Genomic DNA, 25,439 nt, shown 5'->3' with positions numbered 1-25,439 from the left:
GTAAAGCTACGTGCAGTATTTGTGCATATTTGTTGTACGACATACTTAGAAGCACATACATCTATATGTGTTTCTAAGTATGCATGTGCCTTCATATAAAGGCAGTTATCTATGTTAATATGCCACTGTGTGTCGCTCTAAGCATGTGCTTCAGATTTTTTCAGTGTTTATATTTTTAGCCTACACATATGGTGTGCGCATATTATCATGTCTGTCTATATGTGCACTACATGTGCGTACATTACAACTTATGTAAAATTAGTACTCCTGCTATACCTAAGACATTGATGTGCTGTTGCAAGTGTGTGTGTGTGTGTGTGTGTGTGTGTGTGTGTGTGTGTGTGTGTGTGTGTGTGTGTGTGTGTGTACTTTTTACAAACTGTCATTATAAAAATGAAAATCATAACAGCAAGAACAGCAGACAATAGTAGGCTTTCTGTGTATATGCATTTGTGAATGTGTATGTTGGCTGATTGTAGAGCAGCTGTGTTTGTGTTAATTTAACAGGTTTTGTAGCTTTCTCAATATGTTTGCATGTACAGTATAGTAAGCAAGTATACTAATAATAATTATACTGTGGTCTATGTGGACATACAACAGTTTCTTTTTGTTATGTTAGGTGCCCATGTTTTTGTCCGTGTGTGTTTATATGTGGCACTTGCTATCATCCATAAGTTTCTAGAGTACATGATTTTAGGAAAATATAATGATAACATGTGTTACTTCTGGCTTTTTGCAGATAAGGATTAATAATATTTTAATAGAAAAGCCTGCAGAAAGTAATGGAGACAACAAACACACTAAAATCAGTGGATTTGGACACAGTTCTTAACATTACAAACTGTGTCAGTACACCTGGCAACAAAATAATATTTTTATTAGACTTTCAATGCTGTTAAAGGATTATCAGTCTGTAACACGTGTCAAATGAAGATTCTTATATATCTATCGATATATCGATAGATATATAGATATAGTGTCAAAAATGCTGTGAACCACATTACTCCCTCTACAGTCAGATTTAAAGCTGCTGTATTGCACAGCCCTATCAACTGAAATTATCAAAGCCTGATGGGTGCGATCTTTCCCATTATACTCCAACTCATAGGCCTCTAGGGGGTCACTGAATGGTTTCAGCAATAGATTTGAATCATATGGTTTGGCCTTCATTTGAACAACTGGGTAAGATTTTCGGACTGAACAACATCATAAAAACATCAAATAAGGCAATAGGTTGGAAAAATGATGTTCAGCCCTCCAGTAGAGTTCCAAATAGTTGGTAAATCCATTGAAGCTCTTGTAGCAGGATCTGGTGGTTCAACATTACTTCCTGACTAATTTTAATTTGTCTCTTTGTCATGCAGGACTGTCCATGAGGTCTGGGGTCAGCTTACTTACACATCTTTTAGGTCAGTTGATCCTTTACTCTGTGTGAGTATTAATGCATGTGTGAGTATTAGCAGTTTCAATGTGTACAGTGGCCTGCGTGTGTGGGCTGCAGAGTGCACGTATATATTTGCATGCACGTGGACGTGTGAAAGGGTTTGTTCCCTCTTCTCGCTGCTCATCATTTGGCCCAGCTGACATTTAAACATTCAAATCAGAGACTGTTTATCGTTGTTTGAGGGCCATGAGAAGATTTCATGTTTTGTTTTAGATAATCACTAGAGTCGCTTTATGTAAAGACTCGGTCTCTTACTGTAAGATCTACTTAAGAGATGCTGACGTCAAACAAAGGCTTCACATCTGCCAGAACTTTTCAGGAACTAAGAGAGAATTGTTTTTAGCTTCACCACCATGTTGTTGAGTCTTTTTTTTTTAACTATCAAACTCGTGTTTTTTATAGCTCTTTAAAGTTACTTCATGTTGTGTATGTGTGGTTTTTATTATGATTTTTTTATTTCTTTTTGTTCTATTTGGGTCCTGCAGAGGCAAGGTCCTCTTAACTGCACATGCAAGACTATCTCGCAAATACCTTTGAATTAGAAACGTATTTCAGATTTCTGCCCTTACTTTTCATATACATTTTGTTGCAAGAGGAGGGATTTGATGAGGCTGATGAGGAGGAAATTGTATCTGTGTCAACAAAACACAAGACTTACACAATATTTTGAAAATGGCATTTTCAACACTTTTTTGATATTGTATTTCCTATAATATGCAAGGATGCTGGCTGTCAGCATTTTATATGAAGACCTTGTTTAGATGCTCTTTGTGAGGGCTTTGAAAGTTTTGTGTGTGATAAAATAAAGATTTTTATTTTTATATCAACATTTTATGACCAAAATATGCCGCAGATTGCTGAGTCTTAAGGCATCAACACTTCACATCCTGAGGTAAACACTATGACAAAGGCCTGTGTTGATATATTAAACAATGATATCTATTCAGCTATTGCCAATTTCAGCTGGCTGAAATTGACTTTGCCAGTTATTATGAATAAGTCAAATGTTCTTTCACTTTGATGAAGTAGTCTGCACAACTGCCACTTGTTTTTAAAAAATGACTATATGAAGGATATAAAAAATTCACATACAATATTATCTGTTTCCAAGCCTTTATTGTGTAATCTGTATAGGTGTGTCTTTGGACAAGTTCAGCCTCTTGAAACTGAAATTCAAATGACACTCTCAGATAGTTATCTTTTCATGTCTGGATTTTAACTCCTGTTCACAATATAACAAACATCTACATGACACTCTTGCAGTTTCAAGTTTTCAGTGGTATACTTCAGGCTGGCTGTACTGATACTGATTATAGCAGCATGATCTAGTTTTGTTTGTCAGAGTACCATAGTACCATTTTCACTACGGCTGTGTTTACGTTGGGTTCATTCGGTTGTAGCACTATGATATCTGTATCATTTGAATAGTGGGTGTCAACATTTTTTAGTATTTCAAAGCCCTTACACCGTCCTAACTGATACACGGCACCTGTATGACCCACTTGTCTATAAGTGCAGACCATTAAACCTAAAAGAAATCTTGGGACCCAGCAATGATGTAGGAACTGCAGAGTTTGTTTTTTTAATCAAATTGCATCCTATTCAGCTAACACTATAAATGTAGGAACAATTACCTGCACCTTCATTCTGGTAAAGTAAATAGCTGTCATAGTAAAATCAATACTTATTTCACTTCTATTTTCCTTAACCTCCTAAGACCCGAACTCTTCCATGGCATGCACTTTTAATTTCTCTTTGATATTTGGGCATATTGGGACCCGATGAATGTAAAAACAAAGAATTACCAGTTTTTTGTTTCTGAGAAAAATGAGATCCACATATGAAGTTATTTGTTTAAAATTTTGATAGAGCAGTGGCAGTATAATGTCCTCGTGAGTGGATATCAGACCATTGTAGAGCAAAAGTTAGTATTTTGGTCTTGACAATCCAAAATGGGATGTCCACATATGTGGACGCCAGGTCCTAGGAGGTTAAATAAGTGTTTTATGTGTGTATCACTAACAGCTAAATGCAAACCACCAGTAACTACCTCAGTGTTCATTACCCATCACCATAGTATCATTTTTATTAAGGAATTCATTATATTAGTTACTAGCTGACGTACTGATCATTTCTCTACAGTAATATGAATCAAAGGGTATTTGCTGACGTACCATATATTGAGCTATAAAAATAGATCAGCATTCACTATCACTTCTACTCTCGGCTTCAGTCCTCTGTAACTCTAAACCAGCTCTCTGAGTCCACAGTTCCGTGAAGATAATGTTGGCAGCAAATCTGCAGGTAGGGAGCTAAGGTGCAAACAAAAACATTAGCAGCAGAAAGTTTGGAACCACTGCACTCTTTGAAGTTTTGTTGTGGAAAGTTAAAGATTCCCTTGAATATTAGTCCTAACTTTTGCTTATTCTCAGTGGCTCATCATTGCGTGCTGTTATCGCCATGAAAGGCTTTAGTTCTAGGAACCACTTTGCTATTGTCAACATAGTCGGTGACCTGCATAGGAACCTCAGATAAATGTAAATATGCCACAGTACAGCATATACTGAGAACTGAAACGTATTGATTCTGGATTTTCCCTGTGCTCCGCTGCCTGAGTCACTCACTGATATTAAACCTCTCACTTCCTTTTTGAAGCCGCTTTGTTTACCAGCCAACATGCTATTTTTACAGGAGGCCTCTGTTTGCTCACAGAATCGGTTTACTATTGAAAACAATGTGTTCTCTTAAGTGCGTATTTTGTTTAGAACAGCACAAATATCATTGTAACCTCTCATCTTATACTAGAAGTGCATCTGCGGAAAGATGTACTTGAAGCAGTAATTAAGGCTGAAAACTCTACTTAATCCCGGGCCACTCTGTTAGCACAAAAACAACCAACCAAACAAAATTGAGGCGGGTATTGCTCACAAAAAAATTCAGTTTGGCTATATTGCTTCAGAATCTATAGAAAATGAGAAAAACAAAACAATAATAATCAGTCGGTAATTAATTAACATTTAATTCAACACGTGAGTGAACAAGAAAAGTTAGTTGCCATAACTATTTGAAAGTAGGTCAATAGAAGCATTACTGAAGTAATTATGATTTTATGTGTGTTTATAAAGTTATCAGTAACTCATTTAGAGGTAAAATGATTATTCACAATACAATCATTTGTTAGCAACACCCTTAGTAGTGAGGTGCAATTTATTTGTCCACTATGTACATATGCCAGGAATGTTATTCCAATTAGTAAATAGAAAATATATGGGACTGACTGGAAGGTATTTATGGGTGTATTTGTCCTGTGGATACTGTGGCAAGAGCACAGAGTTTATCTCGGTGTGTTCTGAGACTCATTCCTGCTTGTTTTATTACCGCTGTTCACAGCGGGACAAAATGACCCTCGAGCTATGGGGAAATGTCCCAGTAGGCAGTCAGCCACTGCTTGTTACCATCTACAACTAACAGTTTTCTGAGTAAATAGTTCTAAATGCAAGTGAAACCAGACATTACATATTTTTTCAGATGCTGATGGCTATACCCAAGTACCATCATGCACTGTGTGTCATTTTAAAAGTCAAACTTCCAGAAAAAAAGGATGTGCTGCATTTTTGGTCAAGACAGAGGTCACTGGTAACATGAATCATTCAGCAGTTCTCTCTTCATGGAAAGGAAGCATTAGTATTAGATACACTTTAAAAACACAGTCTTAAAAATATTTTTTAATTATTAGATTTCAGTTCAGTTAGATTTATTTAGTGCGAAATTCACAACTATAGTCACCTCAAGCCTAAAGATTGAGGAGAATCCCCAGGAATCAGGTGATTCCCATATGCGCAAGCACTTGCCCACAATGGGAAAAAAAGAGCTCTTTTAACGGGAAGAGGCCTCTTGCAGAACCAAGCTCAGGGAGTGGCGGCCATCTGCTGTAACTTGTTGGGGGGTGAAGGGGAAAGAAGAGAGAAGAAGGAGGGCATAGAGAGATCACAAAAACACTCTGGGGAAAAACACAAACAAGGATTAACAAACGGTGTGATAAATGTTAAATGATAGAGTCGATAAATGTTAGTGCTACCTTGACAAACTAAAAAAAGGAATGATGAGATAATGCTAACTACTGCACTTTTGAACATTTTAATGAAGCTAATTAAATTTAAGGAGAAACTCTGAGGCCTTTTTCAAATTTATTCATTTTGCCTACATGTTTATTTCACCTATGACTCAACTATGGACCAAGAAATTATTACAAACCACTGGTAGCTTTCTGTAGTGAAATATTAGAAGGGCCTTCTGCATTTGATTAGATATTTTCACAATACTCGACCTGTACTGGTTCAAAAATGAGCTCTCATCTTCTTCTTTCAGCTATTCTTTTTAGGGGTCTTTGATTTGGCAAAGATTTGATCCTGGATGCCCTTCCTGACAAAACTCTCCCCATTTGTCCAGGCTTGGGATCGATACTAGGAATACACTGACTTGAGGTCCCCCTGTGGCTGGCTTATTTTAACAGCAAAAATATTATATTTAAATTTGGCCTGGGAGCTAAAAGTGAAATATTGTTGATACGTTTACTGTAAGTCTTGTGATTACAAAGCAAAGCAATGGAAAGGATCATGTCTGATGCCTCTCATTCACTTCTGTGAAATCAGGATGAATTCCCACCTTTCTGCTTTTTGGCTTAAAATAGCTGTTATTATGTACATTCGATTTGCTCAGCATTTCACTGATATCTGCTTTGGATCCACCATTCTACACTATAGTGGAAGGTGTTTGTGCCGTTGACAAAAAAACACCTCCGGCCAACTCTGGTCGAGTTCACAAATTTCTTGGAGACCGGGTTAGATCTCCGTGATGGTATTATCCACCAAAACAGGTTTGACAAGATGAGCATTACTGTTATGCTTGCAAAAAATTTGTTTGTGAAAGGTCAGTGAAAGACTTTGATCGTACAGATCTGTAGATTGTGCTTAGTGACTCATTTAGCTGCATAGTGAATGCCACCAACTTTGGTTCATTATCTTGGATAACATTTTTACTGATGGATGACTAAGTGTGTTTTTGATGTGGGGGAGTTAAAACTTAAAATTCAGAAGTTTATAATCAGCTAATGTGTCGATTATTTATCCTATCCTTTATTTTTCATTCCATAAAGCATCAGATAATATTTGGAAAGACTTTCATGAGCTGGTATCTTGTAGTTATAACTATTTTCACCTCTGTTTATTATTGTAATTGCAGCTTCAGATCAATGGGAGTTGGTTTATTGTTTTAAAGAGATACTGGTGGAGGTATAGCATACAAATGTGGAGCAGCTGAACTCGCCAAGCTCAGAGCCTTTTGGAAATTTGAAGTTTTTATATTTGTTGAGTGTTCCAATCTGTTGTGCTAACTTTAGCTACTGCTTTGCCTGCATATAAAAATGATCTGCTCATGTTAGAGTAGGAGGGCATGAGAACTCTTCACATTTGGTGTGAGGGCTGGACAGGAGTCCTCTTGGGTGCAGTTGATATCGTTAAACCACAATGTGTTGTTTTTCTGTTACTTTCGGTGTTAAATGTGGACTATTTAAGCTGTGGGTGTGGACGATTTGAAGGGCTGAAAGGGGTCTCAGTATGTAAGCTAATAAGTAATGGAATATTTTTTCTGCATCATGAGTTACATTTTTTACAATGTGTGCTGGTGATGAGTAAAGCACACATTGTAAAAAGTTTATTCCTCTATTGACTTCATTTTTTTTAATTTAGCACCAAATAACAACAACAGTCGCCTCAAGGCACTTTATATTGTAAGTTAGACCCTACAATAATACATACAGAGAAAAACCCAATAATCATATGAGCCCCTATGAGCAAGCACTTTGGCGATCGTGGGAAGGAAAAACTCCCTTTTAACAGGAAGAAACCTCCGGCAGAACCAGGCTCAGTGTTAAAATGTATATAGAACACTATTAGCAGCGATTCAGCTGATGATATTGAAAGGAAACTAATAATGCAGATTAGATATTTAAAGCTTTATTTTGGGGCATTTAGCCTTTATTTTGGACAGGGCAGACAGGAAAAAGTGGGAGAAGGAGAGCAGAGGAATGTAACGCAAGAAATAGTCCAGGGCAGAATTGAATCCAGGCCCCTGCATTAGTCTTTGAGCATATGGGTTACCTGCTCAAACCTCTCTGCTATCCCATTACCCCATAGATTACATTTTATTCATTTAGGTTTTGTCAATTGTCATCTGTAAATAGACAGCTTAGCTTTGTAAATAATAGCATGCTTGTTTCTACAGTCATGGCCTTCCAGCACTGAAAACACAGATGTTTCATCCCTGTAAATATGATTTAGTCCAACTTTTTTGGGTCAGATTTTCTGCAAAAGCATCAAATAAAAACCTCAGTGGTCCTGTGAATTCAGAATAAGGAGTCAGATTTGCTGGGGGTGTACTGCTGCAGTGTAGCTAGAGGAGCTCTGGTGTGTGTGAGTGTGTGTAAAAAAACAAATTAAAAAAATCCTAACAACCACTCATCATCTAGTGTTCTGCATATTCTGCAACTGGTCATTTTAAATCTCTAAGTACAAAAAGAATTCATCAGTGATTCAGTGCAGTATTTCTGCTATGAATTCTCGAGGGAAAACTGTGTCCTACTGTTGAAAATTTCAACACGTAAGGCCAAAACAAAGGAGGAACAGGATACAAAAGGATATAAATAGCGCTCCAAAGTTTTTAAATAATTCCTTTATAAATGAAAGATAGGAAGATATGAATATTAAAAGTTGACCGCCCACATCTGAGCTTCTTTCACCTTCTCTTTGTCTCTCACACATAAGCAGGCTTCATGTTTAGTTAAAACACACCCACACAAAAAGGGCTTTTTGCATCTGTCTGCTGTGTGTGGGATGACTTTTCAGACATGGTCTCATGTGTCAAACAATGCACTGACATGTGAATGGTGAGAAACTAAGTCAGAAGACTGTTGGCACAAAATGTTAAACCCGGGTTCCTATCACTTTCTCTCTGACCCATGTAGGAAGGTTAAGTGGTTAGAGATTGTTGTTTGTTTTAAATGAAAAAAACCTTTGTGTGATTTGGTGTGTGAGTTACTGGAATATCTCTAAAACCTGTGTACTATTTTCAGAGAAAGTCAGATAGTCGGATCCAAGTGTACGTGGTTTTCTGGAAATTATTTTTTAGAAAGATTTTATACGTATATTTTTTTCGGTACTCTGTCATCAGTTACTGCACCCATCACCCATGTACAGTGTTATTGGAACATGCATACTTCACCTAATTATGAAACGATGTGTACTCATCCGGCATCTTTCAGTGGTTAAAATGTGAGAGACGATAAATTCCAGCAGTGAAGGCATCCTGGCGTCACTCCAGAAAATTTTTAATTGCGCGTAGCAATGAAGACAGCGTCATTTCAGTTTTCCGTGAGAAATTTGCGCGTAAATAATGGGTGCTTTGCACATGACAAATGCACGCGGCTCTTTCTGTACGGAAACTGTGTTTCTGAATTAAAACTGTGCCGTGTGTGTGCGTATACCTCCGCATAAACTTTGCACCATTCATACAGAGACGTTTATGAGTCAGCTGAAAGGACTGTGATATCATATTGCACCCTACAAAACGATAACATCAAAGAATTTGGGCAACATATTATTTAAGCTTTAACAGACATTTTTATAGTAATATTTTAAATGTTGCAAAATAAATCACGTTGTAAACACGTAACAGACTAGATATTTTTTATAACAATTCTGTTAGTATGATTGTATAATTGTGCATAATGGTGGTATATTGGCTTCTTGGATGGTTTAGTGTTGCTATGGTATATTACCGATGCTAGATTAAGGACAAAACTGACCTAATTTTTGTCCAGACAATTATATTCGGTGTATTTACATTAAAAAGCATATGTGTCACAGCAAATGCACACTTTAGAAGAAAACCTAGCGGCACCGAGATTCCAGAATTCCTAAGAACTTGGAAAAAACAAATGAGAAAACTAAATTAAGAGATTTGTTTTTTATTTAAACATCATTAAAAATGAAACATACTGATGTCTTTGTCTTACAGTTTGAGACTCTTTAGATAATATATCTGCTTGTTTTGAAAGCCGTGTTTCCAGGACTCAATTCTTTGAGGTGATATGCTAAAGTGGGGATTTTTTTATTTTGCAGGTCTAAGACGCAGGATTGAGAAACAGTTTCACCACAGGACTATCAGACTGGTTTCCACCACATTCACCCATCCTGACAAGCGGTGGGGAAACCACCCCAGCAAAGCTCATCTGGTAGGAGTGCACACATTTGTAAACTACTGTACTTGGCAGTCTGATTAGTGCCTTGTTGAAGATATCAAATATGTTTATCTGATTTTAATCCTTCGCTATTCCTACTGTGTGTCGGCAGTGCATATTACACACATGGATTATATAGTTGCGAGTGTAGTCAAGATCAAACATGGGAAACCCCTGACCCGAAGTTAAAGTGATTTATACACCTACCTGACATTACCCTATTTTGTTGAAGTCTGCTCATCTCCAGCTCGCAGTTGCAGACAATGTGAGCACTAGAGCTAGGAGTAATTTCATTTCATCTCACCAGTTCTGTGATATTGTTATATTTTGCCTAAATTAGTAAAAGCTGTAGTTCATTAGTCATTTAGGGTATCAAAAGTCCTCCAACAATGTCTCTCAGTTTCTGTATGCAGATTACAGCAGGGCAATGCAGTGATTCCTTCTGTGTGTGCTTTTGAGCAACACCAAACCTTATCTCTAGTGCCTGCTGATATTCTATTTCAACAAACTCCTGCATAGAGTTTAAAATAGTGCAAATACAGTGTGGAGCCTGTGCGCCTTCTTCAAGACTGGCTGAAAAAAATTATAGTACGACCAACATAAATCTGCTTTCTTCACACTAAGCAAAGGGACAAAACACATCCAGTACTGTGTATAATAGGAAAAATTAAATGTATGGAGAAACATTAAAGAAATGATGTTACTCCATCTGTATTTTAGTCAATTCTACGTTGCTGGTGGACTGTTAGTGGGACTGCAGCAGCTCAGATTAATTAACTAAAGTGGACTCTGTTCATTCATCAGCGTGTTAATGGTCAATATTGTAAACGTCAAGGTGTCAGATGGAGGGACAAAAGAAATGCAACTCTCACGAGGTAAAGCTCATACTGTAAAGTATGTGTGTAAAATACATCTAAATGTGTGTTTTCATAGAGACTATCTGGAAACCGAGGCAGTCTCTGTGACATATAAACAGAATAAATATGAAACTGGTAATAATTTTAGGAATATTTCCAAAAAAGGTGAAGGTTGAATCAAAAAAAAAAGAGCAGCAAGTAAGAAAAACTACAAATTTATTTGAGATCGTATGACACGTTTCTTTGTAGTGCCAAATGTAAGTAAACCTATTTGTCAAAGAAAGGGAAAAATGTCTTTCTGGAACTCCCACAAACACAACTGATTATAAAACTGTGATTATTTGTGCTGGATTACTGCGATTTGACCCACCAGCCACAACATGTTTGCACCTTTATCACAGTAATTTTAAGTGTGATTAAGTGGGGAGTGTGTGACAATAGCAGCTCATTTTTTCCTGACAGTTTGTTGGAAGGATTGCAAGCATAACATATCAAGTATAAGAGGCTTGCTTGTAGATTTTAATCTCATGTCTCTTACAAAGACTGTTGGCAAAACTGCTAAATCGGTTACTGCAGTCAAAAACAAATGGAAAAATAGATAATCACATCTGAAAATGAATAAAGGGCCCTTTACATATTAAGGTAAAGATCTAGAGAGAAGTCCAGTTTTGTGACCACGAGATAAATGTCCTTAGTTTTGCAAACCATTCCATGATAGCCGGATAACTTTCTGTTGGATGGAGACCCTGCCTTGTGCTCACTTCACTCACCTTGGATCATAAAGACAGAAATACAAGACAAGGAAGGAAATATAAACAAGATTGCTTTGCAACTACGTCAAGTAGTAATTAGGCTGTCGCATTTGGGGGAACAGTGTTATTGTGTCCAAAGTTATAGTATAACATAAGTTTAACTGTACTGTTAATCGGAGGTCTAACAATGGAAAACAGGTGCCAGAAATGGTGCAGCTGTACAATAATTGTCTTCCCTGAATATTAATGTGAAATAGCCTGTAAATGATGTTACATTCTGTTAACATAATTTGCATTATTTTAACAGATTTGATTCAACTGCACAGTTGTAGTGAGATCAGCATTAAGTTAGAAGTGTTGCTTTAGTCCCAATAGTTAGAATAAAGTACACTACACAGAGACCAGTCCCTGGGGTTTGGTCAGTATTGTGTTTTTAATTCTTTTAAATGAAAAGTGAAAATTGAATGCAGACCTGCAAAGCCTTATTCTGACAGCCACATAATTTAATTAGCCAACTCTCTTCAGGGTGAGTGCGTGAGAGCAAGTGTAGTATGATGGTTTCCAGTCTTCACTCTTCCACACGCACAGATGTGCAAACATGGCTGTGTTTGCATCACTTAAGAGGACACTGGCACACTTCCTGGAGACTCGCCCCAACCATAACCACTACTTACCTTAAACCAAGCCTTCTCCCCGAAATTAATTTACATCTACAGGAGACTTATTTTTCCTTACTAATAGTTAGCGGACTCCCTACATTGTGATAAACTGATTTTATGACTCTACAAAATGACTAATGCAAGTATACATGCACCCAATAAGCAAAAAAGTAGCAGATGTTATAGATTTTCCCTCTTGTGCAAAACAACCTCTATTCCTTCACTTGTTTTGACAGCTGCGTGCATGTGTGTGTGTGTGCATGACCATATCACAATTTGTGGTAAATGTCCCAACTCTCTCGTTCTGGTCTCTGGCTGAGCCATTTATCTCCACATCCATCTCTCGAGTCAGCAAGTGAACTCCTTTCTCTGTAAAAATGTAAGCGGAAAGCAAGTCCAGTGGAAAATAAATCACTCACTCCTGCTCTATTAGCAGAGTACTTATAGACTCACATAGACATACAGTAATTAAGCAATTGCATTATTTTTGTAGTTTCAACTGGAAAATTATGAAATAGGACATTTACAGTCACCATGCACAAGTGCACAGTGTCATTGCAGTATCTCACTAGCCCTTTGTGTAGATATTAAAATATACTTATTAACTCAAACAAAATGTAACTGACTCTCAGCACTGAAGAAACATATTGTGAAATAAAACCAGGACTAGTTTAATGCAAATAAAATCATAGAAATTATGTTTTTTTGTTATGTTTTCAATCAATACAAAATAAAAGTGAACATCAAGGACTGTGCTCATGTGTGTGTTGTAAATCAACCAAGCAAACAGGCTTTTTTTGACAGGATTGTTGTTTTCAAAGCTTTGAGCTGTGTTAAATGTTATGTGGTTTCTCTGCACTGTTGTAGGCGGCTTTTGCTTCATTTGATCACAAGGGATCAGTAAGCCAACTTAAAATGTTGATTTGTTTTGCTGCATGCTCTATGACGATGGGCATCTCTGAGCTCTGAAAGCTTGCCTCATTGCTAGTTTGAATATTAATAGTAGTTTTTCTTCATGTGCTTTCCAGTGTTTGCATATATATACCTTACTTTATTAACTGCCTATGGTGTGTGTTCTTAGCCAAATTAGACACATTTATTGGGAAGTAAAATTGAGAGATACAGACAAAAAAGGAAAACAATTTGCCAGAGAGGACTGACAGGAGGATAACTTATCCACTGCACAAGTTCCTTGTTTTCACCTTTGATCTCCAGCCAATTCATACATCTGGTGCTAAGTACTCTGAAACCTGCTTATCGCTGATGCAGGTTTCCAATTTATCAAAAGTGACAATAAGAGAATAAATCCATTCATCCATCAAGCTGCTTCATCTCCTTCCACCGATAATGAATAGAGTGATTTAACTGAGAAATCCCATGGTATAACCTTTGATCTTTAACCAGTAAGCAATTTGTGTTAACACTCACAGGCTGCACATAATAAATTAAAAGTGAACATCAGTTACCTTCAGTTGCCCAACCTTCAATCCAAATCTGAAAGTGCAAGAAAATCCCTTCTTCCTTTAGTGTGTCAGCCCTCACAGAAAAAACACAGTATATTTGTTACACTGTAAACACCTAGCTGCCATAGCAGTACTGCAGATGGTGCTGCATATTGGAAAATTATGTGGACTCCTCTTTGCAACATTATGTCCTTGCATCATTTTGTTTTTTGTTTTTTGTTTTTTGTTTACAGTTTTTGGACCCTGACTCTTTCTGACTTTAACAAAAAAAAAAGTCTAAAAAGAACTTATCATTTACATTGACAGTATGCAACCAGTTATGGCCACCAGTGAATGTCGGCCGTGTCTTGGGAGGCAGATGGGACTGTATGCTAATGAGAAGGTTAGCGCTGAAGTGTCCTTGGGCAAAATACTGAACCCCAAAATTGCCCCCTACATCTGTCTGAGTGTAGGTAAGCATGATAGTTAGAAAGTGCTTAAAGGAAACCACTCCCTATATTGAGAGATACAACGGATGTTACTTTTCTTTCATGAAATATATCAAAACCTAATGAGGTTAGAATTAGAACAATTACGCATGTCTGTCTGGAACAGCTCTTTTAAAAAACAGCCCCAGAAATGGAATCGCTCAGGAGCTCTCATGACACATTTTTTTTATTTTGCATTTCTGGATTTAGAGCATGTGTCCCTAGATTTCTGTTCTCATCTTGTATTTGATCTGTTTTTGGGGCCAGTGATTTTTTTTTCTTCCTTTCACAGGATTTATTTATTTATTTTTGTTATTTCTTTGCAGTTTACTTCTCTTTGGCTATCTTGGTTTAAAAGCAAAGACTAAATTAGTACAGATACATTTCTTTTTATCTTCCAAGATCATGACTAATAGGCAGAGAAAAGCTGTTGCACTTCAGTTCTCACTGTAAATGGAACTTAGTCTTCATATGCAACAAAACTGCACAAATTTCCTGCTCTTTTTGTCTTTACAAAAACACAAAAAAAAGCTTTAAGCTTTGCTAAAATTCATCTTCCTTGAAAGAGAAAGAGCTACAGCTCCATACAAGGTGCATGGAAAAGAGCACAAAGTCTGAAGAGGTTAAAGCTCCAGCAGTGCTTTTAATATAAAGAACAGCTTCAGTGCATTTCGGCTTAATCGAGCACTGACATTGTTCTTTAAAAGCAAAATAACTTGTATCCTAAGAAAATTCTGTCATGGCTCCTGGGTCATTGACTCAGTATTTTGAGATTGTTCTCTTATTTCAGTTAAGATTTTTCTTATCTATGATATCCAGTGTGCTTATAATTATGTTTGGATTTTGTGCTTGAGTTCTAGTTTCCTGAATAGAATAGAACAGAATAGAATAGAATAGAACAGAATAGAATAGAATAGAATAGAATAGAATAATCCTTTAATTGTCCCACAAGAGGAAATTTGGTGTATCAGCAGCAAAAACACACATATACAAACAGAACAGGACACAGAATAGAAACACAATGTTTACATATTCACATCATGGACAATAGTTACCAAAATTTGAGGTGATGTTTTTTTTATTAGCATTCTGCTTTGGGTAATTTGGTATAGTGTCTTGTTATTTTTCGTAGCCTTCCCTCAGTGTAGGAGTTCTAATGTTTCATTGTTTCCTTATTTTGCCAGTCCCTCATCTTCAGTTTTGTGGTTTCTTGTCTTGTTAGTTAGATTCTCTTCACCTGTGCCTCATTTTCCACAGCCGTGTCCTCTCCTCAGATACTTTGTGTGTTTTTAAGCCTTAAAGATTTAAAGATACAAATTCTTAATTTAAAAGGAGTGCCTTTGGTTGTTATCGCATCAAAAAAAAGTGTCAAGATGAATACTAAACTTAATTTTCTTAATGATTCATTTGGCAATCTGTCAAAACCGAAACCTTTCATATTTAAAAGTTAGAAAGCACAGCGATGATGCCATTAAATGAACTGATTAATATTTATTTATTTATTCATACAGAGATGCGATAATGTTAAATATCTTAACACATTCAGTTTTATTTTGATAAATGCACTCGGTAGGAGCTAAATGCAGATCCACTAAAGCAAACAGGGAAGACAAAGCACCCACTCATCCATCAGACTGGTTAATCTAGTCCTGTACCTTCAGTAAATTATTCATCAAACTTGTGTTTTTGTCCTGAGAGAAAAGAATCACTGGAGTGAACGGGCACTCCCGTTGTATACCGCTTTCTTCAAAAAGTTGTTTACTTTTGAGGAGAAGCAGATTGTGGTAAAAGTGCTGCGAGTGTGAGCAGTTTGAGCTCTGGGGTTATTGTACAAATTAGTAAGGGTATTTATATAATGGATATAAAACACTATGTTTTTTCTCAGTGTCCTGAGATCCGACCTTATGCAGCTATGCTTTTGACAATAATCTCAAACCCTAAAAATGTAGCTTAAGCTGCATGCTGAAATGTCTTTCACAGCAATACCGAGTCTGAAACTAAGTGGGCCTCCACTTTAAAAGGGCAACAGACTAATTTATCTCCTTAGCTCTTAGCAGAATGATTAACAGCATCACCAAAGCAAAAAAATTTCTAGCCGTCCGGCCTGTAATAGGTGCAGTGTGAGGAGAAAGGGTGGGTTATAAATGGAAGACTGTAATTTATCTTGTTGCACGTCTTACAAAGTCTTTAATCACAGTGTTCACCTATGGTACTTTAAGATGGCTAAAGACATTCATCCTCAGGAGGAGATCCTGTCAGTTAGGGGACAACTGTAGAAATTTGTCTTAATAATGTGGTTGTGTACACTTTGTATACTGTGTCTGTTTTATATTGTGCAAACTTACATAAGAGAGCTCAGTTTCCGGGGATTTTAGCTGTGTCGTTTCTCCCAAAACTAATTTTAAATAAAAGCCAAGAGCAGAACATTTATAGTTGTGTAAAATGCTAGTGGCAGCTGCTCTTTAAACATAGTGTGCAGAGACGAGCAGGAAATACAAATTATTACATTATTTGTGAAAAAAAACCCCAGGTGATTTTAGAAATTCCTTGCTGCAAGTGGATCTGTATTAGAAAACATGTATTTCTTGCTGAAATAAGACATAAATTAACAAAAATAGTAAAAATAATAAATGAACTGGAGACTGGAAACATGAATGACGAGTCTTAATGATCAGCATGTTGTGTTAAAAAGTAACCTCAATCAAACGGAAAACATATGGTTCATCCTCAGTTAAAACACTTGCAACTAAGCATAAGGTTTCCAAAAAATTCATCTGCTAAAGGCCTTAAGCGTAAATGTCTGCTAACAGCTTTCATCTTTTTCCATCTTTTCCACCGATCCACAAAGCTAGGTTTTCTATTGTCTGTTGTGTAGCCAAAACTGTAAGGCTCTTTCTTCAGACAGAGCCACAGAAACACTTTGTTTTAGTCTGTTTAGACTGTGCAGACAGGGTCCATTGTGACTTAGCACAGCAACCGTCATCCTAATAATTAGCCTTAAAACTAAATCTCATATGGTAAATTCTGTTTAAGCAAGTACAAGTTTCAAAAACTTTAACCTTGACCCCACATGCATTAAACTTTGTTTTTAATTATGAAAAAGTACTCATTATTTTAACAACTCCAAAGTTAGAGCGTGACATTCAATGGAAAGTAAATAATATCAGGCCTGTAATATTTTACTGACTATAATTTAACTGTATTTCTTGGCAGAGATTATACTTGTATGCTCTATGGGGTGTTATAAGATTGTGTAACAGAAGAAATAACCACCAATTTATAATTGGTTAATGCCTTTAACTTAGAAGCTCACAGAATCTCACCTGCTTCAGAGCTGGTAATGCTTGTGAGAAGTCTCAGATAAATTAAGGATGAACAAGCTAATCTGTTAGATTAAATGGTCAGGGTAAAGGTAGCTATCCAAACTTTTCTCCAGGTTCCAATTATTAGTGGAATACACACACGCACAAGCTACTGTAGCATGGTACATATTCACCTATAAACAGATTGCCAACGTATTATGCCTAGTAGTCTGGACAAACTGGTGTAAACAAGAAAATGAATAGATGATGGGAGGATATCTTTGAAAAGTGAGCGTCTTTTTAATTATTTTCATGTCCAAACCTAACTTACTTCTCTAATTGCTGTGGCTTTGTCTGTGGAAAAAGGAAGGGAAAAGAAACGACATACACCAATAAGTTTAATAAGAGTGGAGAATCATCTCTGGATTGTGAATTACATTGTATTTTTAGTCATGATCACAGCCCAATTTTTCCTTTGTTTTGATGATCGTTGCCGTGTGTGTGTGTGTGTGTGTGTGTGTGTGTGTGTGTGTGTGTGTGTGTGTGTGTGTGTGTGTGTGGAGCCAAAGTGGGAAGCTACAGAGATGTTGGACAATTTGACACAGATGTTTCGGTGAATTTATAAACACTAGGTTGTAGTAAAGAAATAACATCCACTACATTTGCAGTCCAGTTGTTTTTTTTGTCTAGACTTGTGTTTGTGTTTGCAAAGGGGGTACTTATCTACTCTAAGTGCACAGAAGCTCACTTTTCCTAAAGTTTGAAAAAGTTAAGTCTCCTAACTTTGCTAATGACTACATATGAACAGTTGAGAACCGAAACATTTTAGAGATCAAATTGTGCGGTAGCCTACGTTTCAGTGGCATAATTTAGCTTTATACATAGCTCATAAAATGATACATTTCATAAACTTTTGTGAACTCTACAGACATGTCTAAAGATTAAAAACCTACAAACTTTAAACTGTAGCTGTATACTTTCTGATAAAGAACTTTGCATGTCTTTATGCTGTTCAGTTCTAGTATCTAAAAAGGAAATATGAGCAGAGCGTCACTCCCAACGTTTCAGATACAGTCACAGTTTACTGCACTGGGCTTGGAATCAATTTTTAGCATGCAGGGCAGGAGAAGTTGCTTTCAAGTATATTTTTGGGTGAAAAATTTTGAATAGGTGTATATTAGATCTTTTTATAGTTTTGTAATTGAAATTAATTTTGGCATTATAGTAGGTTAATATGCTAAAACAACAGTCTACAGAATATTGCCAAAGGATATGTGTCATAAAGCGCAGACTGAACAGAATCAGAAACGGAGCAGCCCTGGGTTCCTCGGCGGCAGATATTCAGATACCTTCCAGTTCTCTCCCTTACTTCCTACTACTACTTCCTTATGTGGCTCAAACACTGATAAGTCTCCTTATGAGGCCTCGCGATGCTATGCGTCAATAGCCCATGAGGAAAGCCTGAGGGTGCAGGTGCTCTGTCTGCCACTGTGTTCAGAGCTGTATGTGGATTACTCTTGTGTAATATCATCACACGCACACACAAGCACACCGTTCGCCTGAGACGGATTCTATTCGCTCGAATTTGAAACGCTCCGTGTGAGATAAATGCAACATTTCTAAAATAGCAATCGCTGTGACCAAGATTCTTGTGCTTGACACAATGAAATACCTTCCTTTCGTGTTTTATTTACACCTTTTAACAAAATACACTGATTAACTAAAGAATATGGAGTAAACATACTCATAAAATATTCAACATAAATCTAACTAGTTCTAATGATTAAATGTGGCCAGAAAACAAAATGAAATGGCAAGTAAAACTTAAACTGGTTAGTAATATTCCTCCTGCTGTTGAGTCGCAAATTGAAGAGATGATTCAGCCGCCACTCTGGTTAAAAGAGAGTAGGCTTCTGCGTTCAGATGTTGGAGACACTTACAGCTTTGATATGAATTTGATTTGAATGTCAGCCTGATACATACATTACTATGCACCAACCTTCATCAGTAATGCAGTGTGTAGTAGCCCGAGAAAGAGCTCAGAGTTATAAAAAAAGATGCTGCTATTTAAGCAGTCCTGTGAATTGTTTGATGAAGTTCTTTTCACAACAACAGTTGTGAAGTGGTAGTAAATAAATCTAGTAGCGCTTTATAAATAGATTGATTTTTGATGAGTTTAGAAATGTTGTCAGTGTGGTATCAGTTGAGAGGGAGACATGCCCTCATCTCCTAGGAGTGTAAGTCTAACTAAGACATTTGATCCTTCAAAGGAAAATTTCCAAAGGCTTTTAGAAAATAATCAGACGTTGAGCATGAACATAACTGAAAATGTGTAATTGTAATTGAACTCAGCAAATGCAGCTCAGGTTGTGCTGCATATAACGAGAATGCACGCGTGGTGCCAACTACAACAAGTGCTGTAGCTAACTTATAAGGGTTTATTCTAAAACATTTTTTTTTTGATGTTGGAAAACGTATTGTGATTGTGATTGTGTTGCATTGTGTGCTTTTCTAACTACAGTACTAATGATGCCTAATAATATCAGATGACCGCTTAATGCAGCGTCTCCTTATGTTTTAACAGTTTCTTTATGTCTTTTCCTACACTTCATCATTTCCATGTTTTCCATGTCTTGCCCTGCATCCTAACAATATTTTTCTCTGGGTTTGTTCCAGTTGAGATGTTGCTGAGGCACTTTGTGGTTATGACCTCATCATCATGAGATGGAAAGGCTGGTGACTGCAGGCAGCTACAGAAGAGGTGGTGCTGTGTTGTGGTTTGCAGCTGCTGGTTCTTGGCAAAATAAATTGCACTGTGGAGATGCCTCAGGGAATTATTTGCTCAAAGGTTGAAAGGATGAACAAAAAAAGGAATTCAAGAGGTATTTGTGATTCAGACTGTGTTTGTCTGTAGTTGTGACTTAGATGTATCTCAGATCAAATTTCGTAATCGATGGAGAAACTGTTTTTAAAAAAATATTTATTTATTATTTTTAATCAGAAATATCTTTTTACACCAGCGATTAAGTTCCACAGTTTAAGGACTAACTGGTCTGGTTGACTGACACTGCTGAGTAACACTACAGTGTTTTAAAACCATTAACAGGCTGCCATTCATGGGGCGAGTGGGCTTCATGGCTATTGTCACACATTACAACCACGTAGTAAAATTTTAAAAAGTCGTTATTGCTGAGAACATGTCATTCATCAGAAATGTGCACACATTTTACATGATAGGAACTGTTTTTTCCCCACTTCTCCTGAAATATACTACATCAGGAAAAAATGGTTTTTACCCTAAAATTCGCATGTTTTGAGCAGGGTTTTGAAAAATTTTCCACTAATCCGTCCTGAGTCATAGGTATGACTTCAGCAATGTTAGGGAACTTCTTTAGATGGTGTTAAAGAGCTTAACAGGAGCCTCCTTGTTGGAATGTAATGACTCCGCTTCTGTTTGGAGAAACCCCAGATCTAAAGAGCTCCTCTTTTCTGTGTTTTAAGAGAAAGACATACTCCTCTCTTTTCTACTTTTTAAATGTATCCATACTCTGGCATTCATAGGAATTGGCATTAACACGAGTGGATAGAAACTACGTGAAAAATGAGTCATGCCTAGAAAACCCTGACCTTAGAAAATGTTGATATACACTAATTTATGTGCTTTGGGGTCCTTAGGGACTAGAAAAGCGCTATACAAATGCAGGCCATTTACCATTTACCATTTATTCCCTTAACTATATAAAGATTGGTGCCTGAATTTTTTTTTCTGTATGTGTAAGATTTGTAACATGTAACATTTCCATTCTACAACATGCAGTGGGAAGACTACATGTAGTCTTGTACCTACAATCTTGAATTTCAAGGCCTGATGTGGATGCTTGTCTCACCTACTTTTTCCCTGTACTTGTTTTGCTCTAACATTACCATTAATTAATAAACTAATTATCTAGCCTATGGAATTGATACATTTGGCTGTTAATTATTAAAAAAGAAGCATACACTATTCTTATGGGCCAATCAATAATCTAAAAGAAGCTTTGACAAATCAACACTTTTAATAGTCAATTAATAGTCAATATATGACCCCACACCCCTGCACACACACACACACACACACACACACACACACCACACACACACACACACACACACGCACACACACACACACATAGAAAAAAAACATGAAAACGTGACTTGGTTTAGTTTGACCTCTGTTACATTGAGGCAGTGATATTTGAGTGCTGAGCAGGAAGCAGGTTCTCATAGCCCTGTCTTTTTCCCCATGTTGAAAATGGTGGCACAGAATGTAAGATTGTAATGTATGAAGTACCAAGGAAATTTTGCTATGAAATAAAAAAATGTAATAAAATGCAGTTTTTCTTAAGAGTCATGGAGTTTTCAGGTATCATGTTTAGGAAATGCTTCAGTGAAGTGACACTTTTTAAAGCAAGTGGGTGATTGATCGGTGAACTGAGGAGTTTAATGTGGCATGGACATTCAGGTTCAGGTGTAATTTCTCGCACAATATGCCGATCAGTATGGTACATACAAGAGAGTGGACAGGAAAAGAGCTCAGTTTGTTCATATGGGTAATGCAGACGAAAAAAATACATTTGCAGTGTGTGTGTGTGTGTGTGTGTGTGTGTGTGTGTGTGTGTGTGTGTGTGTGTGTGTGTGTGTGTGTGTTGTGTATTGTAAAAGGAACCGTGTAAACTTAAAAGAGGGACAAAGACCAAAGAAGGAAGAGTGCATGTGAAAAAGAGAAAGACAAAGTGGTGAGAGAGGGCGTATATCTTTAGCTGCCTATAAAGCTCTGCGTGCTTCTCATTTTAGGCAGAAGTGAATCCTGGCTGTAAGAAATGATGACAATACACTAATAAAGCATCTCAAACTGAGGAACTTGTCTGTTGTGTTTGTTGGTACACTTTAAGGAGCCACAGTTCACATTTCAATAAAAGATGTTCACATTCTGTACATTTGGTTTAGTTCATTCAGTTCACATTCCTTTTTCAGTTTGTTTTAACTGGACTGGCAAGTATAACTGGAAAGGAAAGAATAACTGAGATGTTTACTACAAATTGGGTATCTCTTTCCTGATCTATTAAAATATTTATGATGACAAAGCTTCAAATGGATAGGTGAATATCAGTGTTATTCAGGGAGTGTTGCTTCCTCTTGGCTAGGACATAGAGTGCAATTGTTGATAGCTTCAAATGTAAACTGTGTTCTCACACTTTTAGATGGACACTTTGGCTCCCAAATATAGACCTTTTTTTTTTTTTTACAGCATTGGCACTTAGATCAATTGAACTACAAGTGACATGATTATCTCAATTCTTTTCCTGGACCATGAACTGACTTGTGAAAATAAACAAATAAAGTGTTGTTTTTGTTTTTGTACAGATTATTTTACAGATAGATTGTGACGATCATTTTCGTTATTATTATTATTAGCTATTTTTGTCATCACCACCTCCTGTGCTGACTTTTAAAGTATTTAATAAAAACTATAAAAATGAGGTGGGACGTCAGACATGCCAAAACAATCACACAACAGTTTTACCATTACCAGTGAACTGCAAGTGAGGCTAATATGATTAGTTTGAGCCAAATATGCATCCATAAACTTTCAAAATCTCAGTATAAAGCATTATTTCCTGAAAAATCTTTCAGCTATCTCCTCTGGAGTCCTGGAAAAACTCACACCTGAGTGCCCCTTTATTCTATAGTGTTCATTTGCTCTTCAGTGTTCTTCAAAGCTGTTGAGATCATACAAAACTGCTTAAAAGGTCAGATCACTAAATGGTTTGAAGGTACTTCACCTCAGTAGTTCAAAGGTCATTTAGCTCAGTGATGTGTAGCTAACATCTGCCTGCTACTTATTTCACTTCAAGTTTTTACAAGGTGCTAATTGTGTGCAACCAGTACTATTCTAAATGCATGAGAATGGCATCATGTCATTTCCGTAGCTACAGCTTTAAATCACCAGAGGCAACAGCAGCTGTGACACATACACACTGACGTTTAGGTACATTAAGCAGTCATGATACATGTAATTTTAGATTCAACGCAACTTCTACTTAATATGCATACATAAAATCTATATTGGACAAATGACCACAGATACTTATTTAGAAAATACAAATTAAATTAAGCTCTGTATAACATGAGAACTTTCTTAAGAACAAAAGTAATCCAGTGATAGTTGTCAGTTGGTGGTGATGATGGTTTGTCAGCAGTTTACACTATTGGTGTGGGGGGAAAAGGCAGTGGAGATTTCTTGAATAAGTTTAGTCTGAAACAGATACACCTCTTATGAGTAAAAGTTTCAATTTGAATCTATCATTAATCAAATTCACTGGTTTCACAAATGGGAGGTTCATTTTTTTAAGCTGAGGTTGGATAAGGTCACAGATATGCATAAACAGGCACTGGTTGCTGATTCTACACATGTCAGAGGGTGTCTTCTGTGTTTCTTTGAAACTGTTCTTTTGATTTCAACAAAGTTACTAATTTGTCAATTCCAATAACAGTTTCAGTAATCATCACATTCAACCTCTTAGCTTGCAGACTCTAAGAAAATGCAGTGTTGTAAAGTACTTTGTTCCCAGTAAACTAAGATTGAAAATAAAAAATGTTAATAAATGAGTCCACAAATTGGACAGCTTATTGTTATGCATCCTTGCAGAGCAAAGAGCAGACTGGAAAGTTTGGTGTGTCTGTGGCTTTGGTTTGATCAGTTGATCTAAACAGAGATTAGATGTGACAGACAACAATAGAAACTAAAAAGGACTGGCTGTAATACTGACATTTTGATCAGGTCATGTGCAGTGATGCACACAAGATACACCAACAGATGGATGAATGCCAGTACACAGTGTCAGTTTATCCCATTCATCTGCCTATAAATGCTTTATCTTGACTGGGAGACAATTATCGGGAATAAATGGGAGATGAAACAAGGCTGGTGTATCTAAAGGAAATGTGGCTGCATGGTTACAAATGTTATTGACTGTAAAATCATTTTATTTGGACAAGGGAGTGAAAACTAGTGAAAGCTCTAGCATTGTTTTTAAGGCTCCAAGTAAGTATAGAAACCCAGTCTTTCAGATTTTGAGGCAGATTTTTTTCTCTACTTCAAAATTTCTCTCTCTAGTATTTCATAAGGTTGTTAATTTTGTCCCTACATGTTTTATGCTTGGATGTAACTTTGAGCTGCCAGTGAGCTGACCAGTTTTGACGTTAATGTGTCAAGATGACAAAGATTTCATCACATTACACTGAACCCGACTGCAGTGTTGATCACAAGGACAGTGTTACATAAATAAAGAAAACGAATAATCTGTCAAGTTGTTTTACACACAGTCATGACAACAAACTAAAGAAACACACACAAAATTATAAAACGTGGCTAAAGACTGAAAACCGCATAGTAAAGGGAAGGATTTGTATTTGTGTACTTTTTTGGGGTTCCTTTTACTAAGGTGTGTTTAGTGTGTTTTCTTTTGGCTTAGATTAGATTTGGATAAGATTTCCATGTACTGAATGTTAAAAAACTATATGACAGCTCATCTGTCTGTGTGTACCTCACTCATTGTACTGCCTTAGGCCTCTGTGCGGCACTTACTGAGAATACGCCCAGACATGTCCAAGAACAAAATTACCACAGGCACACGCACACATGCGCACACTGCAGAGATACAAGCACGCGCGTGCGTACACACACACACACACACACACACACACACACACACACACACACACACACACACACACTTAGGTGCAACACATACGCACACAGAGCCATGGACTGTGGTTAAACCAGCTGCTCAGCTGGTTTACAGCCCAGATAAGGCAGTCCAATCCCACTCTCACACCATGAATTCACTTACTAGTAAACTCAACAACAACCGCTGACCTCAAACAGCCAGTTAGAAAAATCCTAAATGTACAAGCTGCCCTCTTTAATGTGCTGTTCTATCCAAAGTACAAATGAAATGGCAATGACACATTTGTAGTCATATCTAATTATACTCCTGGTTTGGGAACTGTTTACTGAAGACAGGAAATATTCACGAGACCCATTTGTACTTGGCTGCTTTATTATTAAATTTTTTTGAGACAATTTTGCAATATTGATGACAAAGAAAAAAATGTTTCCCTGTAAATCCATCTACATATCATCTTTACCATCAGGAA

The 25,439-nt window shown here is 36.9% G+C and overlaps 1 long non-coding RNA gene across 1 annotated transcript in view; it reads left to right on the top strand.

The window, feature by feature from the left end:
* LOC101475125 (uncharacterized) overlaps window positions 1–22,135 on the top strand; it is a 77,724-nt gene extending 55,589 nt beyond the window's left edge. The window contains exons 3-5 of the long non-coding RNA XR_001167975.3: window positions 1,365–1,409; window positions 9,622–9,734; window positions 19,917–22,135. This is a non-coding gene — a long non-coding RNA (uncharacterized LOC101475125). The remainder of the gene's footprint in view (window positions 1–1,364; window positions 1,410–9,621; window positions 9,735–19,916) is intronic.
* The last annotated feature ends 3,304 nt before the right edge of the window (window positions 22,136–25,439 follow it).

This window comes from Maylandia zebra, linkage group LG13 (genome assembly GCF_041146795.1).
Source record: "Maylandia zebra isolate NMK-2024a linkage group LG13, Mzebra_GT3a, whole genome shotgun sequence".
NCBI classification, from domain to species: domain Eukaryota; kingdom Metazoa; phylum Chordata; class Actinopteri; order Cichliformes; family Cichlidae; genus Maylandia; species Maylandia zebra.
The sequence above is the reverse complement of the archived record's forward strand: the minus strand, read 5'-3'. Positions and strand labels throughout refer to the sequence as shown.